Source organism: Cyanistes caeruleus, chromosome 16 (genome assembly GCF_971803275.1).
Source record: "Cyanistes caeruleus chromosome 16, bCyaCae1.hap1.1, whole genome shotgun sequence".
NCBI lineage: Eukaryota > Metazoa > Chordata > Aves > Passeriformes > Paridae > Cyanistes > Cyanistes caeruleus.
The window spans coordinates 15,394,762-15,407,127 of record NC_141716.1 but is presented as its reverse complement, the minus strand read 5'-3'; the positions used below and the strand labels follow the sequence as shown (position 1 = coordinate 15,407,127).

Genomic DNA, 12,366 nt, shown 5'->3' with positions numbered 1-12,366 from the left:
AAAAATGTGAAGCTTCATCCATCCCACAAACCCCAGCTTGAAAAGACAACAGCACTGGCTTTCTGCACTCCAGAAACCATGTCCTGTCTGGGAATTTAAGAGGAGGCTCAGCAGCTGCAAGAATCACAGCCTCCTGGAATCATTTCTGTTGGGAAAAACCTTCACAAGCATTGAGCCCAAGCACTCACAAAAGGAGGTGTCACCTTCCCCTCCCTGATGCCCCAGCCACAAGCACTGAAGGACCAGGGGCCTGTTCCATTGGCTTCCAGCCCAAACCTAATCCCTGTGTCAATCATGGAAGCACAGCAAGAAAGGACCCAAGTTCCCGCTCCTGCAGCCAGCGGCACTGATGGCATCTGCTCCATGTTGGCATCTGCTCCCTGTTGGCATCTGCTCCGTGGCAGGAGGGATTCAGGGATGATCCTGCCCTGGGCTGTCACACTTTGGGTGGGCACTGCCCAACCTGCTCTGGAACTCCTCTTACACCCTCACTGGAGCCATGGCTGCATTTACTGTCCCGGCACCAGCCTGAATGCAGAAGCATATTGTCCCCTACCAGGTCTTGCAGGAGCTTGTTTATTTCCCTTTGCTTTGCGGTTCCTGGAAGCCTGAGCGTTTCTTGACTCTGCTTTTCTGCCTGCATGAGCTGCTGAGCTGTCTCTTCCAGTTCCTTTCTCCTGAGAGCTCCCTCTGCTTCCAGCTCTTGTTGCAGGAATTTCACTTGTCCTGCAAACATCACCAACAGCAGGAGTCAGAGTCTTTACTGACTTTACTGACCTCAGGCCCTTTCAATGCCTCCAGCACCACCACTCCTCAGAAGCCCTGTGGACAGAGGTGGCTTTACAGGGTGCTTAGCTTTTCTCGGCAGGGGCGGCACCACAAACAAAGCACACGAGGTCCTCACCTTCTACCACTGCCTTGGCCTGCGTGACTCTGAGCACTTGAGCCTCCACATGGTTCCTGCTCATCTCCAGCTGAGATATCTGCTGCTGAGCAGCAGACAGGCTGGATTCCAGGCTCTCCTTTTGCTGACCTACAAATTGCAAATACAGAGAGACATGAGCTGCTTGCTCCTGACACCCACAGCTGGTTATTCCAGGACAACGAGGCTCAAGATCCCCACACATCACTATGGAAAATGGATCACATGGAAACTCTTCCAGAGAAGGCACTTTTGTGCCATTTCCATAGCAAAGCAGGGCCCTCTGAGGGAGTGCCCTGGCCTTCCTTATGGCCTGGCACAGCACACACAGCCCAGCCCAACTTGACCTCAACAGCAAGCTTCACTTGCTGTTCCTGACCTATGACACTGGGGAGCTGTGCCCGGACAGGATGGGCTGATGAGCAAAGTCTCAGCCTCTGCTCACAGCCCTTCTGTCATCAGCACTTGCAAGCTGCTCTGCAGGGGGACAGGACAGTCTCTTGTCCTGCCCAACTCCTGACATTTTAATACTCTTGAAAATGGACATAAAGGTACATCATTTTCCAGACACCGTGTATTTAAGAGACTTCAGAACTACTTGGCATGATGCAGAAAAATCTCAAGGTCGTGGTAGCACTTGTCAGAAATACCAACACCCTAAATGCAGAGACTGCTGTTTAAACTCTTGCAAGGTCAAGGAGTAGGCTTGCCACCATTATTTTAGTATTGTTGGCTAAACAGGCAGTAGCCCAATTGGCTTGTCCTTCTTTACAGAGTGAGAAGGGACCATGCAAAGGGACTTTGTTTGGCTTGGCAGGTGGATGCCCATCAACAATTAGAAAGAATCCCCAGAGGTCGTTGAGGATTCCAAAGGGCTTTCCCTGCTGCTTTCTAACCAGCCCTAGCACCTGGCCCACACTTCTCAAGAGTAGGCTTGGAAGCAGAAAGCCTCAAGACTTTCAGCAGGAGCCTCTGGCTTCACCCAGAATTGCAGCGCACTACTCCCAACATCCCCAGGTAAGAGCCTGGAATGCTCAAGATGGAGCTTCAGTTCTGAAGATCAAGATCATGTCAAGCTACTTGGTAACAAACGAGGGATGTTCAATGCCCAGCATAAGGAACCAAACCTAAGAGAAACTTCAGGTTTCACTCAACCTCTGCATGCTTTAACTACTACTCAATTCAGGGCTGGGTGGCTTGCTTTTGACTTCCCACAGGAATGTGCTTGGCAGCACAAACAGGAGCCCAAGGCTGACGAGAGCTTTGTTGGCTTTAGATGTCAGAAAAATAACCTTCATATTGTGACTCTTTTTTTTTTGAGACACTACCATTTTATGTCCGTGGAATGTAAAAACATCTGAAAGGCTCTGCTCCCTGCCTTTACCTGGTCTCTGCCAGCTGCTTGGAAAGCTCTTGCCTCTGCTGCTCCATAGCTGCCAGTCGTCCCTTAAAGGCAGCCTTCTCCTGGCCCAGCAGCTCCTTCTCTCTGTGCACCTGGGCCAGTGGTTGCCCTTGGCCAGAGGATTGCTGGCGCAGCTGCTCCAGAGCCCTGCTCAATGACTCTTGCTCCTGGGAAACCTGGAAACAGGACAAGGTACACCTTGAGCCCTTCCTCAATGATGGTGTGTGCCATTTTGAGGCAGCTGTCCACAGCAGTGTCCCTGTCTTCTTCTGCCAGAAACAGCATCTGGGCTGATCTGGCTGGCACAACTCCCACTCCCACAGGTGCTGCCTAGCAATGAGGTGTCCAGAGCCATGGTGACATCATCCCTCCTTTGCTCCAGCAGATCCCTCTGAAGCTGCAATTCCTCCAGTGTCTGCCTCTTGACTTCCAGCTCGCTCTGCAATGAGGGGTCTTCTCCCTCCAGTGCAGCCTCCACTGTACAAGAAGGGCCAAGACAAGTTTTCAAGGGAAAGCCAGTCTCATTTCAAAAACCAACCTCCATCCTGTCCTGCTGCTGGGCCTTTTCCACCTGGGGTGACGTTTCCTTCTGCTGCTCGGTGTTCCTTTGACGCAGCCACAAGGCTCCTGGCTCTGGGATTCCCATGCATTGCTGCAGCTTTTCCCTGGACTTCTCAATGTTTTCACAGCAACTGCAGAGACAAGGCTCAGTCAGAAGAACAAAGAGGCCTCAAGAGTCACCAATCCCATTTCCAGCACTCCAGGCTGGAGCAGGGGGCAGTGGGCTAAGGAAGACCTTGCTCTTTCCCTCCCTAGGAAATCCTCCAGAGGCAAAGGGAAAGGAAGGCAGGATTTTGCCTTCCTTCAGTGAGAAGCAGTGGCTGGGCAGAGGCACGCAAAGAACAGAATTCAGGGAAGCGGTATGGTGAGAAGAAGGAGTCTTCTATTCCAACATGGCTGTGCATCTCCCACACAGCCTTAGGAGTCACAGTAGAGCATGAAAAACCATGACAGGACGATGCTCAAGAGCCACACATGGTAGGGCAGGTGATTTCTTCACCCAGGAACCTCTGAACTCCCAGACCTGGAAGCAGATTGCATCTGGAATTCAAGAGAAGGAGGAGGAGGAGGAGGAGGAAATGTTCACCCTCTGATTTCTTCTATCAGATCCTCCATCTGCTGATAGCGGCTTGTGACCGTTTGGGTTTCCTCGTCCATTTGACCAATATGTTCCTGCAAGCGCCCACAATTCCCTGAGACTTCCCGAAGCAATGCAAAGGGATCCTGTTTATCCGTGGATGTCAGAGTTGAGAGGATGCTGCCAGGATTGTCAGTGCAGACGATGGAATGGGCCATGCTGTCACTGTCGTCTGTCAGTGACTGAAAGTCCACATCCAGCTGTTAGTCAGGCATTCTCTTCCTATTCCAAAGGACCACTGAGATGCCTCTTCTGATCCCACAAGAACCAGTGTCCATTCAGTTTCAAAATCCCAGCCAGCTCAGCACAGTTTACTCACCTCAGGGGCTCGGGAGGATTGTCCCTGGTGAGAAAGACCTCGAGCTCCCTGGAAGAGCACAGGGAAGAGCACACTCAGACTTCCCTGGGCATCCTATGCCAGGGCCCCAGCACCCTGACAGGGCAGAATTCCCTGCAAATATCTCATCCATCCCTGCCCTGTCTCAGTGGGAAGCCATTTTCCCTCATCCTGTCCTTGCAGGCCCCTGCCTTAAGTCGCTGTCCAGCTCTCTTGCAGGCCCTTCCTTCATGCATTGATAGGGGCTCTAAGATCACCCTGGAACCTTCTCCCACCTGGACAACCCCAACTCTTGCCTCCTTTGCCCTTGGCACAGGTGCTCCAGCTCTTGGAGCATCTTCCTGTTATCCCCGTGGCCTCCCCTAGGCCACTGGGGATCATCTCAGAAATGTCTGAGAGAAACCCCAGTTTGCTCTGGGAAGCGCTGAGGCTGCACTGTAAATTAGGCTGAGGGGAAGGTGATGACCCTTGTTTGTGCCCATGGCCCCTCCCGTTGGACAAGGATGGAGGAGGAGATGTGGCTGTGCTCTGGGATGGCCAGGTGCCCCCCATTCCCTCCCAGGCCTGTCCCCACGGCAAGCACCAAAGCTGCTGGAGCTCTGGAACAGCAACTGTTAAACCCTTGCTATTCCCAGAGGGAAGCCTTCCCTGAGGCACAGCCCAGGCCCACCCAGGCCCCTGCAGGGCTTGGCACAAGGAGAGCAGTGGCTTTCTCACTCACCCGTCGCGTGTCCATCCGCTCCTTGGCACAAACAGTGTCCAAAGTGCAGTGTCCAAAGGCCCTTGGCCTTCGCAGGGTTTAACCCCAGTGTCCAAAGGCCCTTGGCCTTTGCCGGGTCCTGACCCAAATATTCAAACGTTCTTGGCCTTTGCAGGGTCACTAGCACACGATCAAAGTGCTGTTGGCCGTCGCAAGGTCCAAGCCCAAGCTGGGCAGCTGGGCAGGGACCTGGCTCATAACATGAGTTCCAAGTTGCTGCTCCAGGCAGCACCAGTTTTAAGGCTCAGCATTCTCAAGACCCACATGCTCTTCTGGGATGCGATTAGTTCCTGAGTCACAGGAATTCTCCTGTCTTCTCTGACCAAGGGGAGATGTAAGAAAAATCCTAAAAAGGTTCTTGGTGTTTATAAATATTCATGGAAAGTAAAGCTTTGCCTTTAGGACAGCCACCTGAGGAGGAAAAATGGTGTTTCAGGGACTTTTCAAATTCCTACACAGAAATGCCTAGAGCTGCAGTGTTTAAGGCTCATTGTTGTAGTATGTTTATTCAGTTCTGTTAAAATTGTTAGTATTTCGTCTGTTTGATATGTTCCTGGTTGTCTCCCATTTACTGCTTTGGTTGGTTCCATTTGTCTGTTATGTAAACCCCTCCCAGTTTTTCTGAATGTTCCCCGTCAATCACCTTTACCCTGCCCCAGCTCCCCATCCATCCCTGTAAACCCCACCTCTCCTTCCAGCTCCTTCCATGTATGTCATCCCTTCCTCAAAACACTATTGGTTGTTATGTTGTATTCCCGCCTTCTTTGTATCCCCATTGGTCCCTGGTATTGTAACCTCCTCCCCTTACCCCTCCCTCCGCGAGCTCCCATTGGACCCTGGGCACTGTGGAGCCAGCCCAGAGCTCCGGGGCGGCCAAGAGCAGCGTCAGCTCATAAAATGGATTAAGAATCCTGAGACAGCCCCAAGTGCATGTTTTTCCTGCTCTGCTCTCTGTTTGCGAATATATCACTAGGTCTTCTAGGCAGAAGAAAAGTCCTGCTGCTTACATCAAAGATTCCTCACTAGGAACAGACCTTCAAGAACCAAATGGGTCTGCTTGGAAGAGCTTTGGCAGGTGTTTTTTGCCCTCATCTTTGATAGTGTTTGTCTGTGTCCTAGGGAGGATTTCTGTGCCCCGGTTGACAGGAACTGCCTTCTGAGCAGGGCAGAAATCCTCTGTGCACAAGAGCTGCACCTGCCTTCTCCAGGGCCTGTCTCTCCAGAGACTGATGGCCCAAGGATGTCCCTGCCAAGTTAAGATTCAGAGACTGATGCAGCTTCAAGTCTCTGCTTCCACAAGAGCAGCTTTGGGCTCCTTGAGCACAGCTGCAAAGGAGCAGGACAGCTCCTGGTGAAGGTCTGACAGCTCCTGGCTGGTCCTTGAACAGCTCTCAATGTAGTTCTGCTGGTGGTGCTGTCGGTCTCGGGCCAGCTGTGACTGCAGCAGGGACACCTGAAAGAGGCACAAGGCCCGGCTCAGACAAGCCCACGCTGGCAGCAGCATCCACAGCCCCACGGTACCGGCTGTCAGGGCAGACACAGCCTCCAACTGCAGCCCTCACCAACACTCTGCCCTCGGGGAAGGGGAAAGGAACAGGCTCCCAGACTGGCCCTGAACAGAGATCAGATGATCAACAAGTCCAGTCCACGGCTGCCAAACCCTTCCCACGTACATCCCTCAGCCCCCACAGGTCTAGCAGAGCAAGTTCCAACAGCAGTGAGGAACCCAACTCTCATTTCCAAAGGACACATTTGGGCCACTGACCCCTTGCTCCACAGGCTGTGCATCAGCAGGAGGGCTACTGCTGCTCCCCTGAGCTGCTGGAGCTTCTTTCAGAAGTTGACCTATTTTGCTGCTCAGACTTGGAGACACTGAACGTAAAGGACTCTGGGGGGAACACTCCTAAAAGTTCTGATTCTTCTTCCTTCAGGTTCCACCTGCACATTGGATGGGAGAAAGGTCACAGAAACCTGTCAGCAAACATGGAGCAAAAGAACCTCTCGACATCAATGCAAGATCTCTGCTCTGAGAGCCTGAATTGCACCAGACAACACTGGGGGCAAAAAGCTCTCGCTGGGGGCTGCGCAAGAGAGGCCAGGGTGTGTCCAGGGACACGGGGCCAGGGAGGGAGACAGTGCAGTGAAGGCACCTTTGAGAAAGCCATGGGCCGCCGCAAGAGACAGAACAAACAAAAGGCTGTGCTTGCAGCAGGGACAGGGAGAGGCAAGGAAACAAGCAGGGCACTGCAAAGCACTGCCTGGGCAAACGTGCTGTGCTCCAGAGGAGCCTGAGGCTCCGTGGAGGCACAGAAAGCCCATTTTACGTGCTCAAAAGTTCTCCTGGGCTCAGTGGTTCATTCAGGCATCATCTGCTGATGCAAGCGGTTGCTGAGGTTCCAGCCTGCTCTGTGAGACAAGTAACAGCTGTTCCTCTTGTGCTCCAACAGCCTGCTGGGGATTCAGAGGGGAGATGATTGCCTTATTTCAAACACCACAAGAGCTGTCCCTCAGAAATCTCCATCTTGGCAAGCATCCTCGAGGCACCAGCAGGGCAGCTGCTGCTGCTCAGATCTCTTGGTACAAAACTCTGCTGGGTTTAGTCCATCGCCCTGCTCACCTGCTCCATTCCTTCCCACACCAAATCCAAATCCCCACGTGTTGCCATGATCTTGTGTGAGCACAGGAGAAGCAGCTCCCCATGCCCAGCATTTGGCCTGCAGCTGATCTGAACAGCAAACTCCAGAGCTGTAGCAGTCATTCTGGGCATGCCAGGAAACAATCTGCCAGTCAATGGTCTCTGGCTGGGGCCAGGCAGACAGACAAGGCTGCCTGCCGCAGCCTGGGCTGCTTTGGCCAAGCAGGCCTGGACTCACAGGGATATAGAGTCCCACTTCTTTATGGGAAATATCACTGGAATCCTTCAGGGACATTGGAGTGGACTGAAGGTCAGTGCCTGTGCCTACCTGGAGATGAGACTGGCCCATGCAGTTGTCAGGAGATTTTCTCTGCAGGATTATAAAGTTTTTCTTCAGAGTCCCTTTGGCCATTTCGCTCTTCCTCAGTGCAGCACTCAGGAGTTGAACATTCTCTGTCCCTTTGATTTCTTCTCTTCCTCTCTTCTTCAAGGCAGCAGCAGTCCCGTGGTCCAACTCTTCTTGCATGTCTTCCCTCTCCACTTCCAATTCCTGGGTTATCTTCTTCCCTCTTTGGATGTCAGGTGCACCCATGTCCTTTTCCAGGTCTCTCAGCTGCTGGTGGTACAATTCCCATTCATGCTGCCAAAACAGGGAGAAGAAGACTCACTCATTGCCTCCCTTGGTTTGCTTCTCATACCAGATCTGGACTCCTGCTGCAGGGGCAGGTACGTGCTGCCCCCCTCTCTCTCTGCCTCTCGGGCTGCTGCAGACCTTGGCTGGGCCCCCCTTAACGCTGCCTCTTTCCCAGCTCGCTCAGCCCATCCCAGCTTCCTTTCTGCCCGTCCCCGACCTCTGGCAGCTCCACTCCCGTGTTCCTTTGGGCACGAGCTGCCAGAACTGCAGCCAGGATTTCAAGTCAATGCTAAGCAGGATTTAGGCAGTGCCATGAGGATGTGCTCTCCATCAGGAAGGAGGAGCAAACACCCTCAGCATTTCATTCCAAGGCCTTGGGGCAACAGGAGTGGTTTTCCAACACTCCTGTGTAGACTTTCCATGGCAGCGTCCCCGAGAGCCCCACTGCCCTCTCTTGCAGCACCAATGGCCAGATCAGTCATTCCCTGCTGCCACTCAGGACGAGTTCTCCCCTTGCAGGCACACGTCCTGATCTGCATCAGCACCTGGCTTTCCTCTCTTCTCTCCCCACTGCCTGCTCTCACACGGCCAAGGCCAAACACCTTTCAATTAACAGCAACCTAGGTCTTCTCATCCCTCCTGCCAGCTCCAGATATTTAGAAATCTGAACATGGATTTGGACACCAGAAATTGCCCAAACCATGCAATGTCAATGGAGACAGTGTGGACATGGAGAACTAAAGCTTCCAGGGCACAGAACTCCAGCATGGAGGAAAATCAGCAGCCTCAGTGCTAACTGGCTTTGACATGGCTACAACATCATTTCCTCCTTGTTCAGAAGAATGCAATTAGGAAAGTTAAACTGGAAAAAGGTGCTCCTTAGAACTGGTAACACAAGGTGCAAACATAGCTAGGAAATGACCCTTTGTGGCATCTGCCATTCTCACCAGCACATCCTGCCTTTCCTTCTCCTGACTCTCCAGTTTCCTCTGCAGTGATGCCACCTCCTGACGAACAGTCACAGCCTCTTCCTTCAAGGCAGTTTCTAGAGAGGTCTTCTGCTCTTCTGCCCTCCATATTGCTGCAGGAGGGAAGGGGAAAGAGAAGGGAGAAAGCAAAGCAAAGTAAACTGATGGGCACCCTGCAGAGACAACAGCACTGTCTTCTCTGCCTGCTGTGGTTTGCCAGGCCTTAAGCCCACAAGAGCTTCCAAAAGTGAGAGAAATGAAGGAAACTTCCAGGCAGAGAAAAAAGCAGGAATGGCAGGGGCAAGGTTCAGAGGAATAGCAAAGTGTGTTTGCTCTTGGCCTTGTGCAGAGTGAACAATCCAAGAGAGACAAAGCAGCTGGGATGCCTGTGCAGCCCTGCTCCAGAGAGGCCAATAGCCTGGAGGCTTTGACAGGGCCTGAAATTTGGGGGAATTGAGCTGAGGCATCCAGCTTCAGCTGCTTAGCACAGACACAGCACCTGAAAGGCACCAGCTGTGTATGGGATCAGCCACAGCAGAGCCAGTTGGCACCGCCAGCCACAGCATCATCCTTGAGATAAACTTTGACTGGCGCCTGGATGGATAAGTCTCGTGCTGGTTGTTTTTCCTGTCTGCCATCTCTGGGCAAAGGCCTTTACCTCTGCATGGGATCAGAGATCCCCGCTGGTGGAACAGGATGGGGCAATGGATGGGAGAGAAGTTGAACCTTGCTGAGTTTCCTCCAACAGTGTCTGCAGCTCCTGATTGCAGGCCTTGATTTGGTTGTTGTCAGCCTGAGCCATCCTCAGCTCCATCTCCATGGCCTCACAGTGTGTGGCCATGGCCTCTGCTCTTTCCTCAGAGCTTTGGAGCCTCAGACGCAGCTCAGACATCTCAACCTGCAGCACATGCACAGCGTCCCTCAAGCTCTGTTCTCCTGCTCGGGACTTTTCCAGCTCCTGCAGCAGCTCCTTCTCTTGAGTGTCCTGCTGAGCTGCCTTCTCTGTCACTGCATCCTGCAGGGCCTGGATCTGGAAGATGGATGCAGAGAGCCTCAGGGACTGGGCTGCTCCTGAGGCAGCAGAGCGGGCAGTAGGGAGAGCATTGAAGAAGAAAAGACTTCAGGTAGAAATACACCAGAAACAGAAGGTGCAGAACCAGGAATCCAGTAGAGACAAAGGTAGAGAAAACAGGGGAAGGGAGGCAAGGGGCACCCTTGAGGCTGCAGCTCTGAACACGGGCTGAACTGGCTGTGGTGGAAGCGCCCTGCCCAGCCTGCCATAGCCACGTCTGTGTCCCCACATTGCTCAGTGCCTGGCACAGGCACCAATCCTGTCAGGGACAGCACTGCTAACAGAGGGACAGAGAAGCTCCAGAGGAGTGTGCTGCTGCTTCTGCTCCCAGATTTCCTGCTGGGACCCAGGAAAGAATGGGGGAAAACTTTGGCAGCAGACACCAGATCCAGCCTTGGCCTGAGGGTGCAGCAGCAGCAGCAGCCCTGGGAAGAACATGTGGATGCTGCTGGGAGGGGAAGGAGGTTGGGACTAGCATGCCAAAGGTGGTGTTGTGTGTCCCTGGAGAAGAGGATGGAGTGCCCAGCTTACCTGGGTGTTGAGCTGCTGCAGTTGTCCTGCACGGCTTGAAGGGACCAGTTCGGCCTGCTGAAGAGCAGAATGAAACTGAGACAGCTGATTGTTCAGCACCAGGTTCCTTTGTTCCAGCATTCTGAGATCCATGCTCTTTTCCTCCAGAGACAGAATCAGCCTAGAAGGGAAGCATGCAACTCATTACTAATGGTATCACATTTTATAAACTCCTAGGACTTGCACCACCTCAGAGAAAACTGCTCTGTCCAATGAGGATTGTCTAAACAACTTGGCTGTTTGTTCCCCCTGTAGTCAGAGCCCAGAATGTGCCCACTCTGCTTTTGTTCCTGAAAGAACAGGAAGCTCCTGCCTTCCTGGGCTAGCTTCTATTTGAGCTGGGAAAGTGAATACAAACCTAACAAAGTCCTGCAATGAAGACATTAGGGAAGAGGAAGAATTTTCTTCTGACTAACCAGGCTCCAAGGGGAAGAGGTTTGGTCAACATGGAAGAGACGTTTCCTTCCCCCATCTTGTATGTCCAGGTAGGAGGAGCAGCACCCTACAGCCAGGGGACGTCTGGGAAGTTCCCTGAGATTTACCAGCACCCATCCTACTTTCAGCTGGAGGAACAAAGGCCCAAGGCAGAAGTGGCAACAGAGGCTTGGAGCTCAAGCTGATGGAAGATGCAGAAACCTCCAGGCAAGCAAGAGTGCTCTGCCTTTCCTTTGTCTTCTTCTTGGAAGAAGAATCCTGTGGCACTGAAGACTGGCTTGACTTGATCAGCTGGAGGAGCCCCCCTAACCTTGCTCTGGTTTCTTGCATTCTTTGTACAGTCAGTAACACCTGTGAGTGTGGAGGGTGGCAGGGACCCTGCTTGAGCCCCTCCAGGCACCGGGGCGGGGGGGGGGGGGCATTTTATCAGGAGCAATGCACCAGAGATATCATGAATAAAATCTCTCAAGAAATCCACCCCAGTTAAAATACTGTGTTTAGTTACATACAGTTAATGTTCTTATCCCATTTGTAAACCTTGTACCCCTTGTTTACTCCGATGGTTATTAGTAATGTTAATTACGTACCAGGTTCTGAAGTGTTTGAAAGGTTCTTATGAGACATTCCTGTACCTTTCCCTTCCTTCCCTGCTACTGCTGTAACAGAGCTGCTCCCATGGGGGCTAAATTAAACTAACAAAAGCAAGCCATTAGAAAGGTATGCCACAGAAGGAGACAACTCCCATGGTTGCTGTGCCACACTAGAACAAAGAAACTCCCAGGAAGCTGTGCAACCAAGTAATACGCAAACTAAGGCATGCAAGACACCAAAACAATGAGCTAACAGAGGAATAAAAGGACAAGGAAACATATTCTAGCAAGCTAAGATCATCTCCCTGCATCACCTAAGGCTGCTTAGAAACCATCTTCCTGCATCACCATGACCTAAGAGGACTGGAAAGGACTGACACCCCTAGACAACGAGCCAGAACAACAGGCCTTCTGGCTACTCTCATGAGGACAGAAGCCCCAGCTCTGCAGTGTGTGCTGCAAAGCTGAATTGTGCCTCCTCCTTGGAGCTGCCAGTGTGGGAACGGCCATGGTGCAAACAAGCCCTCGGGCCCCCCACCCCAAGAGCTGAATCCTAATTAAAGGCATCAAACAGGAGTCTTGTCTCCTGGCCAATTTCTTTCAAGAAACATTCTTGTTTCTTGGGTGCCTCCCAGGGCAATCTGGGCTTGATCAGCACTCAGGGCCTTAAGAAGGTTCTGCCCAGCAAAGGCATCAGATGCCAGGCTGATCAGATCCCAAAGGCCTCAAGTTACAGCAGCCAAGGTGGAGCTGATGGATGTATCCAGCTCCTTACACTGCAGCTCCAGCACTGTTAACACACCCACCTAACCTAACCTAACAGCACAACACTCCCTAGAGGGA

The 12,366-nt window shown here is 52.4% G+C and overlaps 1 protein-coding gene across 1 annotated transcript in view; it reads right to left on the bottom strand.

The window, feature by feature from the left end:
• Positions 1-556: 556 nt before the first annotated feature.
• The window catches only part of LOC111943692 (uncharacterized), an 80,233-nt gene continuing 68,423 nt past the window's right edge, over positions 557-12,366 (bottom strand). The window contains exons 24-30 of the mRNA XM_086853507.1: positions 10,460-10,619; positions 9,583-9,880; positions 3,472-3,704; positions 2,863-3,016; positions 2,307-2,500; positions 905-1,033; positions 557-726 (exon numbers count right to left, since the gene is read on the bottom strand). The gene's annotated coding sequence lies outside the window, so the exon portion shown is untranslated. The remainder of the gene's footprint in view (positions 727-904; positions 1,034-2,306; positions 2,501-2,862; positions 3,017-3,471; positions 3,705-9,582; positions 9,881-10,459; positions 10,620-12,366) is intronic.